Source organism: Felis catus, chromosome C2, assembly GCF_018350175.1.
Source record: "Felis catus isolate Fca126 chromosome C2, F.catus_Fca126_mat1.0, whole genome shotgun sequence".
NCBI classification, from domain to species: domain Eukaryota; kingdom Metazoa; phylum Chordata; class Mammalia; order Carnivora; family Felidae; genus Felis; species Felis catus.
This window is the reverse complement of record NC_058376.1, coordinates 10,830,725-10,853,599: the sequence shown is the minus strand read 5'-3', so window position 1 is coordinate 10,853,599 and position 22,875 is coordinate 10,830,725. Positions and strand designations below refer to the sequence as shown.

Genomic DNA, 22,875 nt, shown 5'->3' with positions numbered 1-22,875 from the left:
TCCTCAGGAAAACACCAGCTCTCCACCTCGTCCCTGCCCCGCCGGGAACCACCACACTCAACTTGCTAACGACAGCATTTCCTTCTTCCCTCCTCCTCTTCCTAACCCCTCTCTCTCCCTCTCCTGATCATGCAGCTTCTTGTAGACGCCCGGCGTCATGGCGGAGGTGATCTTACTCCTGAGGGGAGCCCATTTTAAGGAAGTCCAGACAGAGCCTGAGAAATCTCTGCCTGGAGGGTGACAAAGCAGAAGGTGTGAAGTAAAAGTGTTTTGTTAGAGGCAGAGCGGGGCGCCTGGGTGGCTCAGTCGGTTAAGCATCCGCCTCTTGATTTCCGCTCGGGTCATGACCTCCCAGTTCCTGAGATCGAGCCCCACGTTGGGCTCTGAGCCGACAGCGCGGAGCCGGCTGGGGCTTCTGGTTCTCTCTCTCGGCCCCTCCCCCACGTGTGCGTGGCTCTCTCTCAAAATAAATAACTACACATTTAAAAAAAAAATAAGTGAAAATAAAAGGCATTTCACACGGGAAGGGCAGCGACGAGGCCTTCCTCAGCAGGATTCCGCTAATTGGAAGGACCCACGCAAAAAATCCCGAGACACGGGAGAGTGGACGAGGAGGCAGTTCGCCGGGCGAGCCTCGAACACCTCGTTTTCGTTTCCTCCTCCGGACAGCCCTTCGAGGTGGGTGTCGGTTCGCTGACCAGGAAACGAACTCAAAACAAAGTGAGGTGGTCCAACCCAGGCCTGCGTGGCCAGAGCTCGGGTTCCTTTCGTCACACGCTCCGGGGACGGTCAGCTCTCGGTCGCTCTGGGCGCGCGAGCGGGCCAGGGGTCCGGTGAAGCCTCCCAGATGCCGCAGCCCAGATGTGGGGGCTGGAGGAGGGGGGAGTTCAGCAGGAGGGAGAGCTTGAGGGAGATCTGGCCTGGGGTCCAGCAGTTCAACAACGGAGCTGACCCGAGACGGTCCCGGGCCGCTGCCCGGTGACACAATTCGGTGATTTCAGAACTGGCCTCCTAGTTCTTCCTTCTGTTTCCCAACACGGACGCGGGGGTTTCGCGCTTCGCCGGATCGGCGCACTAACGGAGTCGGGGAGCCCTCCAGGATCACGCCTGCCCCACTCGCGCCCCCGGGGGGCCGTGCCCTCTCCCCGACCCGTTCCTTCCCGCAAGGAGATCCGAGGCCTCTGCGAGAACCGGGCTCTGGATGGCTTCCAGGGGAGCCTGTGACAAGAAGAGAGCCTTGGGGACACCATCCAACTCAGACCCGAGCGAACCGGGGCGGGGGGCGCCTCTGAGAAGTTCCAAGTGTGGCGGGGTCCTCCTGTTCCTTTAATAAAGCCACCTACAGGGGCGCCTGGGTGGCTCAGTCGGTTAAGCGTCGGACTTCAGCTCAGGTCACGATCTCGTGGTCCAAGGGTTCGAGCCCCGCATCAGGCTCTGGGCTGATGGCTCAGAGCCTGGAGCCTGGATTCTGTGTCTCCCTCTCTCTCTGCCCCTCCCCCGTTCATGCTCTGTCTCCCTCTGTCTCAAAAATAAAGAAAACGTTAAAAAAAAAATAGAAAATAAAAAAATAAAGCCACCTACGAATGCCTCCTGTCCCTCTCCGCTCGGCCTTTCTTTTTCAGGAAGGATGCTGAATTTTACTACAAATAAAACCCAAACCAGCCAGGAACTAGAGTCTTCGGAAGAACGAAATTGTAGTAGGTTGAAAGAGTGAGCCACTGGCACCGGAGAAGTCTGCACGTTTGGGTGAACACAAAACGATGTCTTAAAGTATAAACTGGGCAGATTTCCAGGGGGTCTTAATGGCTTGCTTGGCAGGGAATCTATTGCAGTCGAATGAATATTATAACACAAAGGCATGGGTGGGAGAAGACGCAAAGACACCCAGCGACTTATGCTATCCCCTTGGGCTCAATCATGACGTGGCTTTTAAGCGTATGGCCAACTCACGCATGCATGCGTTCATGCGTTCATTCATGAAACACTTACTAACAACACATCACAAGGCGAGCAGAGAACGTGTGTTAGGAACGAGCAGGGCAGTACCAAGACAGGCTTTTCACCGGAGAAGATCAGAGGTTAGCTGGGAAGAGTCTGCCTGCCTCTCTGTCTTACAATCAACAGGCCGCACAAAGAGGATTTGGAGGGCAGCGAAAATACTCTGCGTGACGCTGTAACGGTGGATGCATGTCGTCGTACATTCGTCCAGACCCCCAGAACGTACAACACGACACCAAGAGGGAGCCCTACTGTAAACTGTGGACTCTGGGTGATGATGATGTGTCCGTGCAGGGCCATCAACCGTAGCAAAGGCACCCTCTGGTACAGGCTGTGGATAATGGGGAGGTTGTGGATAATGGGGAGGTTGTGGATAATGGGGAGCTTGTGCATGGCGGGGGCGGGAGGGGGGAGTGGAGCAGGGCCATATGGAAAATCTGCATCGTCCGTACAATTTTGCTGTGAACATAAAACTAGCCTAAAACATGAAGTCTCTTGATTCTTCTTTTGATTTTATTATTATTTTTTAAAGTTTATTTCTTTGAGAGAGACAGAGACAGCACAAGTGGGGGAGGGGCAGAGAGAGAGGGAGAGAGAGAGAACCCCCAGCAGGCTGCATGCTGCCAGCACAGAACCCTACGCAGGGCTGGAACTCACGAAACCGCGAGACCGTGACCTGAGCCTAAACCAAGAGTCGGACACTTAACCGAATGAGCCACCTGGGTGCCCCTGTTTTATTTTACTTTAAAGTTTATTTTGAGAAAGAGAGTGAGCATGTGTACGAGCAGGTGGGTGCAGAGAGAGACTCCCAAGCAGGCTCCACACTCACCACAGAACCCAACACAGAGCTCAATGTCACAATCCATGAGATCACGGCCCCCGCGCTGAAATCAGGAGTCGAACACTGAACCGACTGAGCCACCCAGGTGCCCCTCTAAAACATGAAGTCTCTTTAAAAAAAAAAAACAAAAAAAACAACAATCTTAAGAGGCTACCAGAAGGACCGAAGGGGGCCAACTGGATGCAGAAGCAGGGAGAGGCATCCCAGGCAGACCCACCACCAGCTTCATCGTACAGCTGTCTGCATCCTGGGGACCCCACTGGGTCCACACCCCTGCATTAAACGAGCCATGCTAGGGAGAGGCAGGGGAGGAACAGAGACGTAAGCAGGAGCCAAACAAAAGGCCTGTTTGCCAAGTAAGGATCTTGAACTTCAACTTCTAGACTGTGGATAAGTGTGAAGGAGTTCTTCATAGCAGGACAGTGAGATGCTTAAACAGATCTTCAGAAGGATCTCTCAGGGAGCAGGCTAGAGGTAGATCGGGGGTCACAGGAGCGGACGGCAAAGTCAGGTATGAGGCTGTTGCAGTCACCTAGGCAAGGGACGGTCTCAGAGACCGAACTGAGGCAGTTCTAGTGAGGACAGGGAAGTGGAAACGGGAGGGACTCATGGTTAGATGTGAAATCTACAGAACCTTTGGCTGAATTAGTGATGGTGAGAGAGAAGGTATCAACAATGCTCTCCCTTGTTTCTGACCCGAACAGCTCAGTGGTTGGGAGAAAACAAAGGAGAGGTGGACAAGTTTAGGAGCAGAGCCGGCGGCCCAGGTTTGGACACACACAGCTCGAGAGGTTTGTGAGCATCCGAACGGAAGTCCCGCTGGGACATGTCGGGAGTCCGTAGAGAGGTCTGGATGTCAGTCTGTAGACTACTGACAGGGGCTGAAGAGGAGGAAGAGGCCGAGCCAGCTAAGGTCGGAGTCCAGGGGCCCACCAGCCGACATGTGATAATTCAAAAATGGGAAAGGGCAAGATGTGTGCTGTGGAAAACATAAGATCTTTGTATTGTCCTTGACCCTCGTATTTCTCTACTGACCTCCGGATTTTTACCCCCAGAACATACAATTTGGGTAAGTGAATGAGGACCTCATGCTGGACTCCATGTTAAATGCATACGAATGATGGGCCCAATCTGGAAAGAAGAATATTGCACTGAAAAACTCCAGGAAGGGGTGGTGTGGAGGAAAGACATCTGAATTACCTTGCAGGAGGAAATTTAGAAATGTATTTTATCAAAGATCAGGAGGTCTCCTGCTGTGAGTAGCAATCAGCCAGACCCCCTAGAAATCTGCGACAGGCCACACTACCTATTCTTTTTTTTTTTTTAACGTTTATTCATTTTTTGATAGAGACCCAGCATGAGCGGGGAAGGGGCAGAGAGAGAGGGAGACACAGAATCCGAAGCAGGCTCCAGGCTCTGAGCTGGGTCAGCACAGAGCCCGACGCAGGGCTCAAACCCACAGGCCGTGAGATCATGACCTGAGCCGAAGTCGGACGCTCAACCGACTGAGCCCCAGCCACACTACATATTCTTATCATCTCTCCACTGAGCCGAGAAAGTAAGAAGATAACCAGTGTGCATCCAAAGCCTACTGGACAATCATTTTTATAAATGGGCCATTTGGCTGAAGCCATTGACAGTGGAAATGCTTTGTCACAGACAACTGAACTGGTTGTCTAAGGCTCGATTCCCATGCAGCTTGCCGTCACGGGGCAGCAGGTGGATTGGACAGACCAGCCCTATTCTGGGGCCAACCCTGACATCTGCTCCCGTCCTGGCGGCCCCTCTCTGGGCCCTGGGGCGATGGGTCCGCCCAGAGAGGGAGAGGACACTTTGTAGACAGTCTTCCCTACAAGTAACCCTTCCTAAGGGTTAGAGAAGAATCTCTGGAACTTAGTGGGTCCTCTGGGAGGTCCATCTTGGCCGGAGCGACACTGCAGGGGCATCGGTCACACTACAGAATGTTCCAGGTGGTCTGTGTGGCTGTGCACACAGCGTCTCGGCCACCAGCCTCTCCTGGCCTGGGAAGAGCAGGGCTGGGTTACCAGTCCCAAATCAACCCTTGTGAGTCCCTGTGACCCCTGGGGCAAGGTCACCCAGCACTTAGGTGCCTCACGTGAGGCAACAACAAAACCAAGCAGACAAAAAAAAAAAAAAAAAAAAAAAAAAAAAAAACCCAGGAAATGAAAAAAGGATCTGTATTTAGCGATTCTGGAAGGTGGGTCCCTGAGAGATGTTTAGGCCGGCTGTTTAGGAATTGCTTGGGAAGGTGATTCAACTTGCAGTGCTGAAGGCCAAGTCCAGATCACTGGCCCTGGGCCTGGAGCAAGGATGGGGGCCTCTGAATTTCTCATGAGCTCAGGACCCATTCAGTAATCATGACCCCAAACCTAACACAGTGTAGCTGCATTCCTCAGACGTTACTTACACTTGCTGATGGATAACACTCTTTTGCTTTACAGAAAACAGAATAACATGAATTAGTCAAGGGTCCTAAAATAGACCCATCTCTCAGTTCCCCGGAATGAATTCTCTAAAACGGAAACAGAGTGTCAGCTACGTCCCTGGGCTCAGGGGAGAGGGCGGTGGTGGGTTGGCCAGGTTCAGGGCCACGAGCTCCGACTCCATCGGGGCCGCTGGTTTTCAGTAATGACCGTGAGCTGAAGAATTTTTGTTTGGTTTGGTTGTGTTTTTGTTTTTTTTTTTTTCTTTGAAATTGCCTGTCCGTTCTGTCAAACAGAAATGACCACCACCGATCTTCCCCCCCGTGGAAGAATTCATATGGGAGTTGCTACCAGTCTGACTCTTTTCAAGTGACAGCAGGCGTCAGGGAACAGAGAGGAGAAGGTCACATTGCATTCCTTTCAGACCCAAAGTGCAAAGTGTCCGCACTGCCCTCACTTCAACGGCTCAAAATAAAAAAGCGAACTTGGCCACAGATTCCCAAGGAGAGGGGAGGAGGCCCCGTTCATCTTGCTTTTGCAGGTAAGGTGAGTCCGGCTTTAGGACACGAAGAGCCGCCTTATCTCCCCTCAAGCGTGCTGGAAACGGAAGCCGGTCTGCGCAGCCCGGTCGGTCGGCACTTGCAGCTTCCTTGAGCTGAACGTGCTGGCGCTCAGGCCTGATAGCGAGTGGGGTCAGCACGAATGGAAAGAATGACAGCGTGTCCCTCCATCTTCCTGAGACTCGGGCTGATATGGAAACCGGCTGGCGCAGGCAGCAGTGGAAAGTATGAATCCGTTCTTGCCGGGGGTTGAATGACTGAAGAATAATCAGATCGGGGCTCATGTTCAAATATCACCGTGGCTCACTTGACAGGCTATTATCCAGTCACGTCCTCTGGGCTGCAGGGATTGTAGGCTGTAACCCGACGCAGCTGAAAGGCAGCGCTTGCAAAACCAGGCGCGGGACACTGGACAGACTCCCGGGAACCAGCGTGGGGAGGGGACATGGGTGTGGGGATTGCCCTGGGGGCTCTGGATGCTTTTCTTCGGCCCCTCACCTCTGACCCTGGGGTCCGAAGAGGCATGCAGTAGTCACCCCACTTTATGGATGAGGGAATCCAACCCCAGAGAGGTTAACCAACTTGCCCGAGGTTGCACAGAGCAGGGATCCAAAGCCCAGGCGCTGTGGGTCTGAGACCCCCGAGACCTTGGAGGCTTCCTCCTTCCTTGGCTCCCGTCCATTGATGACATATGTATAAAAGCTGGCTGGTTGCGAGTCAAGAAAAAGCATAGAAAGTCACCCCAGGGGATGTTTGTAAACAAGACAACAAGACCGGCGAGGAGGAGGGAGAGGAAGGAGACTTTTAGGCCAAAAGACTTCAAAAATGTCTTTTGACAAGCACTAGAAAAATCCTGAAAACCGAAAACACTGAGCAGTGAGTCGGAGTTCTAGGCCCTTCTAGGGATGGGCCCAGGGGCCTCAGGGGAGTCTTAGGCTCTGTGGGAAAGATCAATATTGGAAATCACTTCAAGCTGGAGAGTTTAAATAGCCAACGGCCTTCCTTGTGATTTTGTTTTCAAAGACTACCTCACAGTTCAAAGATACCAGTTCTAACGTCTCAACAGCCAAATGAAGATGCTGTTTCTAGGATCTTGACTGCCCTGCTCAGGAAGCTCCAGGACCGGGCACAGGAAGGAAGGCTAGAAGGAGAGTCTTGTTAAAAAACAGAACACGGGTGCCCGAGTTGCCCAGTCGGTTAAGCGTCCCACTCTTGGTTTCGCTCAGGTCATGATCTTTCGGTCTGTGGGTTCCAGCACCGTGTCAGGCTCTGTGCTGACAGTGGGAGCCTGCCTGGGATTCTCTCTCTCTCTCTCTCTCTCTCTCTCTCTGCCCCTTATTGCCTGTCTCTCTCTGTCTCTCTCTCAAAATAAATAAATAAACTTTAAAAAAAAAATTGAAAAAACTGAACAGAACAGGGGTGCCTGACTGGCTCAGCCGGAAGAACATGCAGCTCTTGGTCTCAGGGTTGTGAGTTTGAGCCCCATGTTGGGTGTAGACATAAACAAATTAAAAAAAAATGTTTTTTAAGTTTATTTATTTATTTTTGAGAGAGAGAGAGAGAGAGAGAGAGAGGGAGGGAGGGAGGGAAGGAAGGAAGGAGAGAGAAAGAGAGAGACAGAATGCCGGGAAGGGGCAGAGAGAAAGTAAGAGAAAGAATCCCAAGCAGACTCCATGCTGCCAGCGCAGAGCCTGATGCAGGGCTCGAACTCACAGAACCCTGAGATCATGACCTGAGCCGAAGTTGGATGCTTAACCGACTGAGCCACCCAGGCGCCCCACAAACAAACAAACTTAAAACAAACAAACAGAACGAAGATGAACATCTCCGAGGGTCAAAAAATGAGTTGATGGTGCCCCTTAATGATCTTTCGAATCTGAGAAAGTATTACTCACACCCTCTCTTTCTTCTTATTTGAAAAGTTTCCTCAAACGGGAGAAGAGGAGGAAGAGGAAGGGGAAGTTCCCACTCTTGGCTCTCCGTGTACTAAATTCTGACCTTGGAGATGAAGAAGCCCAAAGAAAAACAAGCAGTCATCCCCAGACGTCAGTGCCACTACTAAGGACAAAGAAATCACTAAGAATGAAAAGCCTCCATTGTTTGCAGCCCTAAAAAGTATGAAACACAATCAGGATACCCAGCGTGACAGTTTCAGTGGTGGAGTATTCATGGGAAAAAAAAAAAAATCTAAAAATAAAAAGTCGGGAAGATGGGCAAGTGGCCTGGTGCCCACCGAGAGTGCACCCAGCAAGGGCGCCTCCCAGGGGACCTGCCACATTCTTGCAAAGCACGTGCCTTCCTATTTAGGTCACAGAATCAGGGAGTGACCTGGGGGCTCTGATTTTGTTATCAAAAGGCCAACGGGGCTGCTCTCTTCCAAGCCAGATGAGGCATTTACTCTAGCACCTGGGCTGGATGGAGTTTGGTGCCATTTTAAAGAATGTCTGTGAGACTGTGATTTATAAGAAATAGATATTTCGTCTTCATCTCAGTGTCCGTGTGGGTCAGGGAACTCGTAAAACCCTTGCAATTTGCTAAGCGTTGGAGGGCAGAAAGGTGTCTTTGTTATGTTAATGAGGTGAGTTTTAGACCACTTCTCAGAATGGGGGGTGGAGGGGAAGGCGGCGGGACTGGTTGAAGTTGCTGGGTGAACCCACTGGGTGATTGGAGGGCTGGAAGTTTCAGTCCCACCCCTTGACCTAGGGAGGGCAGGGGGTCTGGACGCCAAGGATTTCATCCATCATGCTCCTGTAATGAAGCCTTCCTAAGAACCCCAAAGGACCGTGTTCAGATAGCTTCTGGGTTGGGGGACACATAGAGATTAACAAAAGGGCGTGCCCAGAGATACGGAAGCTCCGTGCCCTTTCCCCACACCTTGTCCTGTGCCTCCCTTCCGTCTGGCCGCTCCTGACTTATAGCCTCTAATAATACACCAGTAGTCTAGTACGTCAAATGCTCCCCTGAGTTCTGTGAGCTGCTCTAGTGAATGAATCAGACCCAAGGCGAGGGCCGTGGGAGCCTCCGATTTATAGCTGGGTGGTCGGGAACACAGGTGGCAGCCTGGACTTGGGGCTGGCACCTGAAGTGTACGGGTGTGGGGCTGGGGGGCAGTCTGGTAGGGCTGAGCCCTGAACCTGTGAGATCCGACGCCACCTCCAAGTAGATGGTGTCGGAATGGAGTCGGATCGTTGGACACCCAGCTGGTGTCTGAGAACTGGTGTGGTGGGGAAATTCCTCCCCACCCAGACACGTTGGAATTGGGTCCAGGGTCACTAGTTTCAGAGAACAGCCTGATACTTGTTCTAGAACAATAGTGCTAAGAAATTCCTACAGATAGTCTCCACCCCCCCCCCCCGGGTTTATTGGTTGACTGATAAAAACATACTGATTAATAATCTTATATATTTAAGATGAATAAATCTATCTATCTATCTATCTATCTATCTATCTATCTATCTATCTATCTATATTGTCAAAGGAGTCCTACAATCAAGCTTATTTACGTAACAATGGTTAACCTCTGGGTCGCTTGAGTGGTTCAGTTGGTCAAGGGACTCTTGATTTCCACTCAGGTCAGTTCCCAGGACCCTGGGATAGAACCCTGCATGGGATTCTGTGCTGAGTGTGGAGCCGGCTTGGGATTCTCTCTTTCTCCTTCTGCCCCCTCCCCTTCTGGCTTTCTCTCTCTCTCTCTCTGAAAAAAAAAAAAAAACATTACTTACCCCCTTTTGTTTGTGTGTGTGTGTGGTGAGAACACTTAAGATCTACTCTCTTAGCAAATTTCAAATATACAATACAGTGTTATTAACTATAGTCACCATGCTGTATATTAGATCCCTAGACCTTATTCCTCTTATAACCAAAAACGTAACCTTGACCAACATGTCCCCATTTTGCCCACACCCCCTAGCCCCTGATAACCAATAGATTACTCTAGTAGTGTTATAGGTTAAATTGCACCTGCCTCCCTAAATTCACATGTTGAGGTTCTAACCCTCAGGACCTCAGAATGTGACTCTATTTGGAGAGAGGGCCTTTAAAAGGTAATTAAGTTAAAATGAGGCTCTTAGAGTGAGTCCTAATCCAGTCTGACTGGTGTCCTCTTATGAAGAGATTAGAAAGGGTGCATGGCTGGCTCAGTTTGTAGAGCACGTGACTTTTGATGTGAGGTCATAAGTTCAGGCCCCATGTTGGGCACAGAGCTTCTTTAAAAAAAAATGGGGACGCCTTGGTGGCTCAGTTGGTTAAGGGTCCGACTCTTGATCTCTGCTCAGGTCTTGACTTCAGGGTCTTGAGTTCAAGCCCCGCAATGGGCTCCACACTGGGTGTGAAGCCTACTTAGAAAAAAAGTGGGGGGTGGCGCCTGGGTGGCTCAGTAGGTTGAGTGTCTGACTTCAGCTCAGGTCATGATCTCACGGTTCCTGAGTTCGAGCCCCGCGTTGGGCTCTGTACTGACAGCTCAGATCCTGGAACCTGCTTCGGATTCTGTGTCTCCCTCTCTCTCTCTGCCCCTCCCCCGCTCGTGCTTTGTCTCTCTCTCTCTCTCTCTCAAAAAATAAACGTTAAGAAAAATAAAAAAAAAAAGATTAGGATTCATAAAGGGACACCAGACATATGCATACAGGGGAAAGACTACACCCGGACACACAAGAAGGTGGCCATCCGCAAGCCAGTGAGAAAGAAAGAACTCAGGAGAAACCAAACCTGCCACCATCTTGACCTTAGACTTCAACCTCCAAAACTGCTGGAAAATAAATGTATTTTGTTGTTAAGGACACCCAGTCTGTGGCACTTTGATACGGCAGCTCTCGTAAACTAACACAAAGAGCCTCTATTTTGCTTTGCATCTCAACAGGTTGATAAACATAACCCTGATTTACAGAGATCCCATGACCAGACCAGGTAACAGAGACCTGAAGGCTGACTATTAAGAAAACAAACTACACACACACACACAAGCAAAGTACATACGGATAATGAAGTCTAACGAGGAGTTACCAGTTTACTCCCAAATACCTTAGGATGACTTTTCTTTGAACCTTCTGCTGAAGAGCATGCCTCCTCCTTCCCCCCTCCTGCCCACCCAACCACCCACCTGAGGACAGGGCTGGCCAAAGGCAGCTTGCTAGAACCATCTGGAGTGCCCCAGCCTGCTGGCTGACATCATGCGACAATTTGTTGACTTTACCTTTTGCCCGTATTCTAGAGGCAGAAAAATCTCACACCTTATTTCAAGTAATCTCTGTTAATATCCTTCCCTAGCCTTCAGAAGGTATTAAGAATCCAAAGGGAGGGCACTTGGGGCACTCAGTCATTAAGCATCTGACTTCAGCTCAGGTCATGATCTCAGGGTTCATGAGTTCAAGCCCCACGTCAGGTGAGCTTGAGCCCTGCTTCGGGTGAGCCCAGCTTCTCTCTCCCTCTCTCTCCCTCTCTCTCTCTGTCTCTCTCTCTCTGCCCCTCCTGTGATTCTCTCTCTCTGCCCCTCGCTCACTTGTGCCCTCTCTCTCTCTCAAAAAAAAAAAAAGAACCTGAAGGGAAATCAGAAATTGTTAGCTAGAAATTAGAAATAACCAAAATGTCTCATTCAGAGTGAATTCACCAAACAACTTCAAAGCAAAATAATAATGAAAAACAAGACTTCCAACACCAAAGTATCTCTTTCCAAATGCTGCCACCAAATCTAAGAAAACAGACATCACCAAGGTTAAAAAAATTTTTCCTTTGTAAAAATAAAGCTTCGTAATTATAGTTTGTTCTTGTGAATGACTCCTCAAATACAACCTTCTTGCAAAAGGGTTTCTTTTACCAGCCTACTCGTCTTCCATTGCTGACGGCAGTGGAAAATTACATTCCCCTATGAAATATAACCTTGTTGATATTAACACCTACTGAGGTTTGCATCAAATTGCTAGGTGAGATGGTATAATTAGGAACAGGTCGGGGGAAAATTACAAAGGATGCAGAGGACATCAGTCCTCTTTATGAAAAGATCATAAGTTGCTTTTAACTTTGGGTCAGGTGCTTACAAATTAGAAGGAGTTCATAGGCTAGGCTTCTTCAGACTCTGCAGAAGCATGCACCTGCTTGCCTGGTGCCAGGGTCTTGTTGAAAATAAACCTGTATGTTTTCCATGTCTGACTTTTCACCAGAGGATTCATGAGAGCATCATGAATCCAAAGGACAAAATCAAATGCACACTGACCACTAGTCCCCACAGCTGCATGTAAGTGTGTGGCATTAGGAACTAAAAACGAGAATTTTATGTTATCAGAGGGTCATGCTTCGATACGCATTTAACAGATACTAATTCTGTATGCTGAAAGGGCAAGGTCCTGTATGCTGAAAGGTCCAAGATTTGACCTCAACTGTGTACTTGGATTATTATAAAAATAATTTATAAGTCATTCTTGTTTAAGATGAATTTTATCTTTTTCTAGAAAAATGAATAGCAGAATTTCAAAAGAGTTGAGTGATTTCTAAAGATTATATAAGGTTTCAACTTTACTCTTAATTCATTTTGGTGATTATTAAAACATTAACAGTTGCAAGAGGTCTTTTAAGAACCTTACTGACACACATACGCAAAAAGCAAATTTACATGTTATTTCCAGAATAATGCATTAGCTACAGAAGCAGCACATGCTAAGATAGTATTTCTACTCTCTAATTCATATCAGACCTTAATCAGTCAAGGATGCATGTTGTAATCTCTACAATAACCACTATGAGAACACTAAAAGAATAGTAAAGAAATGCGTAATGGACAAATTAGGGGAGGGAATGAAATAATGAAACAAAATAATTTTTAAAATGATGTCTTCTTTTGCGTCATTTTTTAAGGTTATTTTATTGTTATATATACGGGGGGAGGGGGGGGTGGGAAGGAAAGAGTGAACATGTAAAAGTGGAGAGAAAGGAGAAAAACATCCCAATCACAGTTTTATTTTAACTGTGTTTCGATTTTAACACACTTCTCTTGGCATCATGAATACAAACTCAGTAAGGCAACGGATGATATGAACAACACAAATGACAAATTTAACCCAATTGACTGTAAGTTGTTGTTCAGTGCATCCGACAAGCTACAAAATACACATTCTTTTCAGGGTGCCTGGCTGGCTCAGTCGGAAGAGCACGTGACTCTTGATCTTGGGGTTGTGAGTTCCAGCCCCACACTGGGTGTAGAGGTTACTTAAAAACAAAATCATTAAAAAAAAAATACACATGCTTTTCAAGTATACATGAAACTGGCCCTTAGTGGAGTTATGAAGCAAATCTGAAAAAATGTCAAGGGACTGAGACAGAGTGTTCTCTGATCACATAGAATTATGCTGGGAATCAATGACATAAAAGATAAGTAGAATATTCCCAAATATTTGTAAATGAAGCAATGCACCTATAAAGAATCCATGGGTCAAAGAAGAAACCACAATGGACATCATAATATATCTTCAAGTGAAAGGTAAAAGATATGACACACCAAAACTTGGAAGATGCAACAGAAGTAACATCGTAGAGGGAAACTTACAGCCTTATATGCGCATATTGAAAAAGAAGAAAGACTAAAAATCAATGATTTACTTATTAATCTCAAAAAGCAAGAAAACAGAACACAAGTATAACCCAAAGAAAAGAAGGGAGAGGGGAAGAGTGAAAAAAAATTGAAATAGAAAATTAATATACAATAGAAAAAAAATGAACAGTCAAGGGTTGGCTCTTTGAAAACATTAATAAATTCAATAAACCTTTAACAGGACACATGAAGCACAGGTTGTCACTGTCAGAGTTGAAAACAGGAGACATCACTATAGGTCCTACAGATACTTAAAAGCCTATAAAAATGCAATACAATTTTTATGAAAATATATTTGAGATTTCAAATAAAATGGACAAAGTCCAAGAAAATTGCAACTTAACAAAACAGACAAGAGAAAATCAATTAGTTTTATCTCTGTTAAAGAAGCTGAATCTTTAATTTTAAAACCTTCTCAGAATAAGATTCCAGGCCCTCACAGAAGATCCATGAAGTCTTCCAACCATTTAAGTAAGAAATAACATCAATTTTACATAAAATCTTCAATAGACACAGAAAGGGGAACTCTTCTCACCTGTTTTATGATTTTAGCATAACTTTGATCCTAAAACCTGACAAGGATATCATAAGAAAAAAAATTACTGACCCATGTCTTTCAGGAACCTAGACATAAAATTCTAGAACAAAAGAGTATAAAGCAAAGCTGGACTTGTAAAAAAGGAACACTGTACCACAATCAAGGAAATATGAAGATATGTATGTCAAAAGACATGTAGGAGAATGTTATAGAGGGATTATTATGATACCCCAACTGGAAAACATCCAAATGGCATCAATAACAGAATAATAAATAAATAAATTGTGATATATTCATAGATAGAAACAACAATGAAAATGAACTATTACTACAGGTGTGATGGTTAATTTTACATGTCAACTGGGTCATGGTGTCCATATATGTGGTCAAACGTTATTCTGAAAGCTTCTGCAAGTGTGTTTTTGGAAGAGATGAATATTTAAATTGGTGAACTTTGAGTAAGCAGATTGCTCTCCCTAATGTGGTGGGCCTTATCCAATTAGTTGAAGGCCTGAGCAGAAAAAAAAAGACTGACGTCCTCCAAGCAAGAGTAAGTTCTGCCACAGAAGGCTTTCAGACTTGAACTGCAACACCAGGTCTCTCTCTAGTCTCCAGCCAGACTTTCTTTGGACTCGAATTGCAACATCACCTCACCCTTCGGTCCCCAGCCTGCTGGCCCACCCTGCAGATTTTGGGCTTGCCAGCCTCCACAATCATGTGAGCCAATTCCTTAATGTAAATCTCTCTATATAAAGATACACATCCTATTGGTTCTGTTTCTCTGGAGCACTCTAATACCACATGCAACAGAATGCTGAACAAAAAAACCGAGATACAAATAATTAAAAACATGTTTCCATTTAAGTTAAAAACAAACAAAACTAATCTAAGATAGTCTATATATGCATATTATTAATATACATTATATAGTTATACATTCATACTTAATATACATTATATAATATATAGGAAAGGGGATTAGTTTTGTACCTCTGTGTATCTCTATCTCTCTGTATATGTCTCTCTCTCTCACTTAGTTCTGTTTCTTTGCAGAACCCCAACTAATATAGAAGTCCAGCAAACACTTTTCAGTACTTACCCATTTCCCCTTTCCTCCCTATTTTCTGCTCACACTGGTTTCCTGTGTGAACACTCTTTCTGCCAGAGGCCTGTGCGCAGGCCCCCACCTCTTCCTGGACTTTAACTGGCTCTTTGCAGCCCTGAGACCCCAGTTTAAATGTCATCTCCTCAAAAAGATCTTCAGGGGGCCCCACTAGGTGCCTCCTATTATTGCTTATCAGGCCCTCATTTGGTTTATTCATGGTTTATTTATTAATCCCAATCTATCACCAATATACTTAAAAAAAAAAAAACCAAAAAACCTGTCTCTCCCATGAAAAATGCACATTCCAGGAGGGCAAAGACATTGCTATGTTTTCTCCCGGTTCTACGGACATTGCCAGGAGCGTTCAATAAATATTTGTTGGGATAAGCAAGTGAATGAATAAAGGAATGTCTAATGAGCACACCTCTCAGAGTATTAACTTCAGCATTCTGATCTGGAAGGGAATAAGAACTAGAAACCTCAGAAAAAATGTTCTGAATCCCCTTTCTAAATTGGATCTCTTCAACGTTATCCTGAAACATCTCCCCACATTGACAAAGCCCCTCCATCCCAGCCATGGCCAGCATCTGGTAGCCTACAGGGCTCCACCATTCCAGGCCCTGTATTTCAGCCCATATCCCCTCTTAACACAGAGCCAGGACTAAGGGCTGATCCATCACAAGCATGACGGTCCCTGTGTGCAAGGCCACAAAAGGAAATTTACAAAAAGATGAGAAGACATGCTTCCTCTACTTGAGAAGCCAGGAGCCTCAAGGATAAGTAAATCTATGCCCCTATTGTAAGATAAAGTGTATCTAGCCAATCAAAGCATCAGGATGACCGGATCTGGATGGCCTAGAAAATTCTGGGCACAATAATATTCTCTGTCTTGACCTGAGGGGCAATGATGAAGATTCTTTCTTTAGTAAAAACCCATCAAGCTGTACCTTTATAATCTGTGTACAGGTGATGCCTGTACAGCGTTCAGAGAAGAAACCCGCCAGGACCCACATAAGGGACTTCCTTACAAAGGGCGTGGACTCAAGTGGGAACTCGGGTCCAGTCCTCGCTTCCAGAATGCTACACCCAGCCGACGCCAGTATAAATCTTTGTCAGGAAGGATTCATCCCTTCATTTGATAAATATTTGTTTGGGCGCGTCCTGTGTGCCAGGGAGAGCTCTGGAACTGGAGATACATAACAATGAACACAAATACCGCCCCCCGCATGCGGTTCACAGTCTGGGAAGCAGAGTTGGACAATAAATAATAAATAAAACACACGGTGTGTCACATGGGGGAGAAGCGGCCTGGAGGACGATGGAGTAGCACGTGGGACCGAGAGTGCACGGGAGGGGGTACACCTGAAATAAGATGGCCAGGGACCGTCTCCCTGGGAAGGTGACATCTGAGCCAGGACCCAAAAGAGGTGAGGAAGCCAGCGATGGGCTTCTGGGCACCAACGGTTCCAGGAGGAGGGAAGAGCAAGCAGAGAGGCCTGGGGTGGGGCCTCGGAGCAGGAGGTGTTCACTGAACACGTGCGGGGGGACGCGGGCACAGGGGCTGGCCAGCTACCGCAGGGACGCCCGAAGTCTGGGGGCCCTTGGACGGCGTACGTAAAGGGGACAGAAATGAAAGGTGACCTTCAAACACAGCTAGTTCAAGACTAAATGGCGCTCAAGTCTTTCAAGCTACCACTGAATTCCAGTTTGATTAACTGATCTATTTAAAGGATTCAAGTTCCCACAAGCGGGATCCTATGACCGTCAGGCTGATACCAGAACGGCCATCATTTTACACGTGTGTGCAGGACGGGCCATCATGGGGGCGCCCAACTGGCTCAGTTGGTTGAGCCCACGACTCCTGATTTCGGCTAAGGTCATAATCTCATGGTTGGTGAGATCAAACCCCGCATTGGGCTCTGAGCTCATAGCACAGTCTGCTTGGAATTCTTTCTCTCTCTCTCTCTCTCTCTCTCTCTCTCTCTCTCTCTCACAATAAATACATACATACATACATACATACATACACAAAGAAACAAACTTAAAAAAAAAAGAATAAGCCATCATGGAATTCTACCCATGCCCCCAATACCACCCCCCCTTACAATAAACGTGGTCACATACCGAACTAGAGAAGGATCTGGATTCCAGCTGTGAGGTGTCATCACAGGTAATGCATAAGTGCTCCCACCCCCTTACACCCTGTCAGACCCCACTGTCTTTTTAAAAATTTTTATTTAAGAAAAACGTTTTTAATGTTTATTTTTGAGAGACAGACAGAGCGTGAGTGGGGGAAGGGCAGAGAGAGAGGGAGACACAAAATCTGAAGCAGCTCCAGGCTCTCAGCTGTCAGAGCCCGATGTGGGGCTCAAACTCACAAACCACGGGATCATGACCTGAGCTGGTCAGACGCTCGACTGACTGAGCCACCCAGGTGCCCCCCAGATCCCCCTGTCTTTACAGAGTCTTCCTCCGTTTGGGTTTACGGAGATGAGAGAAAAATGATGGGGAACCAGAAAACCTGAGAAACTGCCCCAATTCACCCACACGTCTGAACTTGCATTCTGGAGGGATGTTCTGCTTACAGGGTTGGGGGTGGGGGGGCTCCTAGCCTCGCAAGCGCTCCTGGGTGTCAGGACCCCCTCTAGCAGTCAGCCCTGCTTCATTATTTCAGGATGGTAGTGCCCGAACCCATGCCCAAACCCTGTTAAAATTGTCCTCTGATTGGCTAAGAAAAGGTGTGAAAAAGCCCAAGGATCAGCATTTAGGCTGCTGTTTTTCCGGAATAAAATGCTGCCGGGAGGTGGTTACGTTCAAGCAGAGGGGGGATGTCCCGCCTTCCCAGCACTAGGGGCAGTCTGTTCCCTCACACACCCACACAAACCCCTGACCTCCTTTTCCACCCAAGCCACCTTTCTGGGGCCATCCAGGTGCCTGTCATTGTTCTATACCGAGGCCTCAAAGTCTGTTAAGAATAGAACCATTTATCAAGGGCCCACGTTGATTTATGAAGCCTTGAAAAGCGAACAGAAACCAATCATCTGTTCCTTGTGTTTTCTGATTCCGTGGGAAAATAAAACAAACAAAAAAACAACCACACATTTCTTGGCTGGGGCCATCTGTCCCCGACCAGATTTTCCTATGTAACTTCTACGTACTCTAGCGATTAATACAGAGATGCCAATCTCCAATAACAGGAAAGCCTCAATGGCTGGACTTAAGTGGAGCTCCAGGAGGACATGGGAATGGACTGCAACGCTGTTTCTCCTAAGTGTGCGGGGACATAAAGACCCGGAGGATGGGCGCTGGGCCTTGAGCAGTCACGAGGGCTTCAATACACAGAAGACCCGTGCCCATGGGCTCTGCACCAACACTGAGCGGAATCACGAATAAACCTCGGTGGCCTTCGTTCTAAAATGAGATCGACCTTCCCTCACCTAGATTACACCAGGACTTGACCCAGCCTGCACACGGTAGGACTTCGTATGATGCTTTCAGTCTTGCTCAGTTACGGAGATGGTCTCCAATGCCAGCCTGGTCGTGGACAGGGGCAGAATAGTGAAGCGCCAACGTCTTTGGGTGAAAAATGCTCAGACACTGGCAGTGCCCCGTGTTTCAACCTGATACTAATTACCTCTCGGCCCCCCGGCTACGAGCCTGCAGAGCACCTACGACCGACTGCCAGACAAGGCACAGCGTACTTTCACCATATGCCAGCTCACCCTCCCTCGGCCGATCCTCTAAGTGTGTCGTCACAGATTATAAAATAAATCAAACGGTTAGGAATAAGATTTGGTTTATGACACGGGTGAGCAGTCACCCCGAATCACGAGCTTCCCTTAGAGCTGTGTCAATGGGATCCTAACTGAGCGAGTGTGTCCGCTCTGTTTTGCGCATACTAAGCATGGGAAGTGCTCCTGGATGATGAGCCTGCTCGGCCTCTCTCTTAGGCGAGGGAGGGGGCTTGAGGCAGCCCGAATAGAAACGGCCGTGCCAGCTTTATAGGTGAGTCCCCAAGAGATGGAAGCATGGAGTCCCAATGGGCCACAGGGTCGGGGTGAGGAGCCCCCTGGCTGCTGAGCCAAGCACAGAGAAAGGACACGCACAGCTTCCGGAACAGCAGATAGGTTTAGTAAAACGTCTAGAAGACAGAAGAAAATTGTTGTGGGCATTCTCTTTGTGAAAGTTCTGGGCTAGTTCCTGGCTTCCTGGGTCCCCCTTCCCACCAAATATGTGTGAGCTGCCTGCTGTCATTCCCTGGACAGACACTGATGGAGTGCTCCTGCACACCAGGTCTCAGGTCGGGGTACAGGGCGACCACCAGGGAGAGTCCTGCCCTCAAGCAGCAGGTGTACAGACTACAGGAGGGGCTCATGCTCTGGGCAACCACGGCCCCAGGCATGCTTATAATTCTGTCGCCCGTGTAGGAAAAAACTGCTAGCTGACACTTATTTTTTGTTCTGAGGCTGGAGGGCTGGGCGACGGGTGACATCTGCATTCTTAGGCTCTAATTATTTAGCATGACAGGCAAGTGATTATTTTCAGAATCGTGGCAAAACAGGAAAGGTACTGAAATGTTACGTATCGAGTGATGAGACTGGAGGACCCTGACCCTTGAGTCGGAAACTAGATCTACCTAAACTCGACAGTCCGATCACTGGATCAGGCAAAGGATACAAACCGTCCAGAGGAAACAGAACCAGTAAACAAGCACGTGGGGAGACAGAACGATTTTGCAGTCAGAGACGCAGCTGGAAGAGACTGTTTCATGAAGATGAGCAGAGAGGTGCCCTTGAAGGGGAGCCTTGAGCCCCTGAGAGTCTGTCAGGTGCATTTGACCTGATGGGTGTAACGTGAGGGCAGGGGCTGAGACAAAGTCCAGGGGCTCGGATGGCAATGATGGTTGGGCAGCCGGGTGCCCGGGGAGCAGCAGTGTTCGGATCTGGGCCCACGGGCATCGCTTCTGAATCCCAGGCCGGCTACCGGCCTTCACAGGAACTTTCCAGGCCACACGTAACGACAGTGTGTACCTCACAGGGATGCTGGAATCAAACTAAACGGGGGACCAGAATGAAGAGGCAGCAGGGGGCAGTGGTCAAGGACTCTGGGCTCTGGGATAGAACAGCCTGGGCTCAAATCCTGCCCCGCCCCCAACTTAGCTGTGCAACACGGAGCCGGCGACTTCACCTCTGGGGGCCTCGGTTAGTCCATCCATAAAATGGACACGAGAGCAGCTTTTCTGTGTGTGTGTGTGTCAGGATGTGTCCATATTTTGAAGCACGTTCAACAGTGCCTGGCACAGAACAAAGGCTCTAGAAGCATTTACTTGGCCACAACACACAGAGGAGCCAGCTGCTGTGTGGACTGGCACACAGTAGGTGCTGAGCGGGTGGCTGGGGAAAAGTCACCACAGCCCTTCTCTGGATGTGCTGGCGGCGGGGGCGGGGACAGGAAAAGAGAGTCACCAAAGCCGGAGGACAATGACTTAGTTTTTAAGCTCTAAGGAAGTACACCAAGACCTTTCAAGGTCTTGCCTGACCATGGGGGACAAAAAAAAAAAAAAAAAAAAAAAGAGCACCTGGGGCAAAAGACTAGAATCCTAGTGATTTTGTGTTCTGCTCAAGCCGAGTTTGACCTTTTCGCAAATTATTGACTCGGCCAGAGTGAACACAAGCTGTCTATTCGCCACAAGTTCCAGCGTCTGGGAACGGTCCAAAGGCCAGGCTCTGCAGGTGGTCCCTGCCATCTCAGCCACTGCGGAAACCGGGAGAAACAGACCCCTGGGCTTTGCTTGCTCCCGGGAGGCGGGTCCTTTTCCTACCTGGCAGCTGACTTCCCAACTGGCAAACAGGTTCAGACATGCAAACTCCTTCACCGGCCCCTGGGATAGCATCACTTCCCAGACCAACTCGCTGCCCGGACGGGCCCGTGAGCCAGCGTCCTGACAGCTCCAGTGGGGTCGCTGGTGCTGGACAAGCCGCCCCAAGGGCCCTGGGACCCTGCTGTCAGAAAGCAGCTGTCCCTCTGCCCCGCTGAGACATGCATGTGACCGGGCCAGGAAAGGGGACTCCCTGGGGGCCACCGGTGCAGCCATCCGCACGTACCCAGGCAGTGCTCTCAATACGCCTGCACGGAGGACTCTCACCGAGGAGCAGAGGCGGACGGAGCCTAGAGGTCACCTGCCCTCGGGGCAGGGAGAGTGTCCCCTGTGTGGAGAGCTAACATTTGTGGAGGGCATACTGGGGAGCCGGGCCCTCTGAGCACCTTCTAGCTACGGACTCGTGGAATGTTCACGGCGGCCCTACCCACGAGGTGGCCATTACCATCTTCCAGGCCAGTGAGCCGAGGCACAGAGAAGGTGAGCACAGAGAGGGTGAGCAAGTTGCCCAGAGTCACACGACGAGGGAGTGGCAGGGCAAGCGCTCGGCACCGTCACCACTAAGCTCCAACCAATGACCTCCGGGTGTGAGCGCTGGGTCTTCCTCTCGGCCAGAAAGAGTGAGGAGTCCCTCATGGGGTAAGGTCACTCCTGCTTCATGTGAACGAGTGGCCGGCAGGAAGGGAAAGTCCAGGAGAATGCCAGCTGTGGCCCAAAGTGACTGCCTAGGAAATCTCCACGGGGAGAGGTGGAGGGTCAGCTCAAGTAGGAAAATTCCAAGTGACTTGTGAGCACCACTATGGTTTCTCTGTCACCGGGAGACCCACCCTGGTCTGGAGCCCTGGCCTAAGGGCCTTCGTTTTTTTTTTTTTTTTTTAATTTTTTTTTTTAATGTTTATTTACTTTTGAGACAGAGAGAGAGAGACAGAGCATGTACGGGGGAGGAGCAGAGAGACAGGGAGACACAGAATCGGAAGCAGGCTCCAGGCTCTGAGCCCAGAGCCCGACGCGGGGCTCGAACTCACGGACCGCAAGATCGCGAGATCGTGACCTGAGCTGAAGTCGGACGCTTAACCGACTGAGCCACCCAGGCACCCCCCAAGGACCTTCCTAAAGGCTCTCCTTTCTTTATTCTCTCCCCCCACACCCCAACTCAGCAGACGCAATTGCTTTTCCGGTTTGGATCAGTCACAACGGTAGGAGCCACACGCTGCTGTGTTGCTGGAAGTGCGCATGTTCACAGTCTTGAAGGAAGAAGACTAGAAAATACATGTGGACCCAGAGGGCACAGTTACTAGCATCTCCTGAGGATGCTAGAACACAGTGCCAAGGGCTGCCTTCAACCCCACCTGCCGAGAGGCCAGGCGCAGGGCCCGGATGGGCTCTTGGATGGGCTCCAGCACCGCACCACCCGAACCCCAAGGGAACCGTGCAGAGCAGAGCAGGGAAACTCAGCTGAAACTCACCAACCGCGCAAGCCTCAGGGTCAACCCACCCGGTGAAGAAGTCAGCGGGGTCTGGCACGTTCACCGACCGCTTGTTGGTCTGCACACCCCACGACGTCGTTGTCACTTCAAGAAGGGAAACAGGAAGTGAGGAGGAAGGTGGGGGTCAGGCCTAGTGGGAAAAGCTTGAGACGAGAACGAGGCGCCTGCCTGGGCGTCTCTTTGCCGTTAGCCATGAACTTGCCGCTCGAGACTGCTTGCAATCTCAACCTCTCTGAGCGCACCGAGGGGCCACCAGGTGGTTTCCAGAGCTCACATCCTATCTCACGATACGAAAGCGGAATCGTGCTGCCCGGTTCTGTGGCCACAAGCCGTGTGTGGCTATTTCAGTTAAAGTTACTTACACTGAAGATAAGAAATTCCGTTTCTCAGCAGCACCAGCCACATTTTGAGCGCTCAATAGCATGTGACAATTTAAAGTAATCTAAGT

General features: G+C 48.9%; 1 protein-coding gene and 1 long non-coding RNA gene across 2 annotated transcripts in view; one reads left to right on the top strand and one right to left on the bottom strand.

Annotated features, from left to right (window-relative positions):
• RCAN1 (regulator of calcineurin 1) overlaps positions 1 to 22,875 on the bottom strand; it is a 101,487-nt gene that overhangs the window by 57,530 nt on the left and 21,082 nt on the right. The gene's annotated exons all lie outside the window — the stretch shown is intronic.
• Positions 5,426 to 8,066, top strand: LOC123379869. The gene is made up of 2 exons (XR_006584817.1): positions 5,426 to 5,824; positions 7,766 to 8,066. It is a non-coding gene; the product is annotated as an uncharacterized LOC123379869 (long non-coding RNA).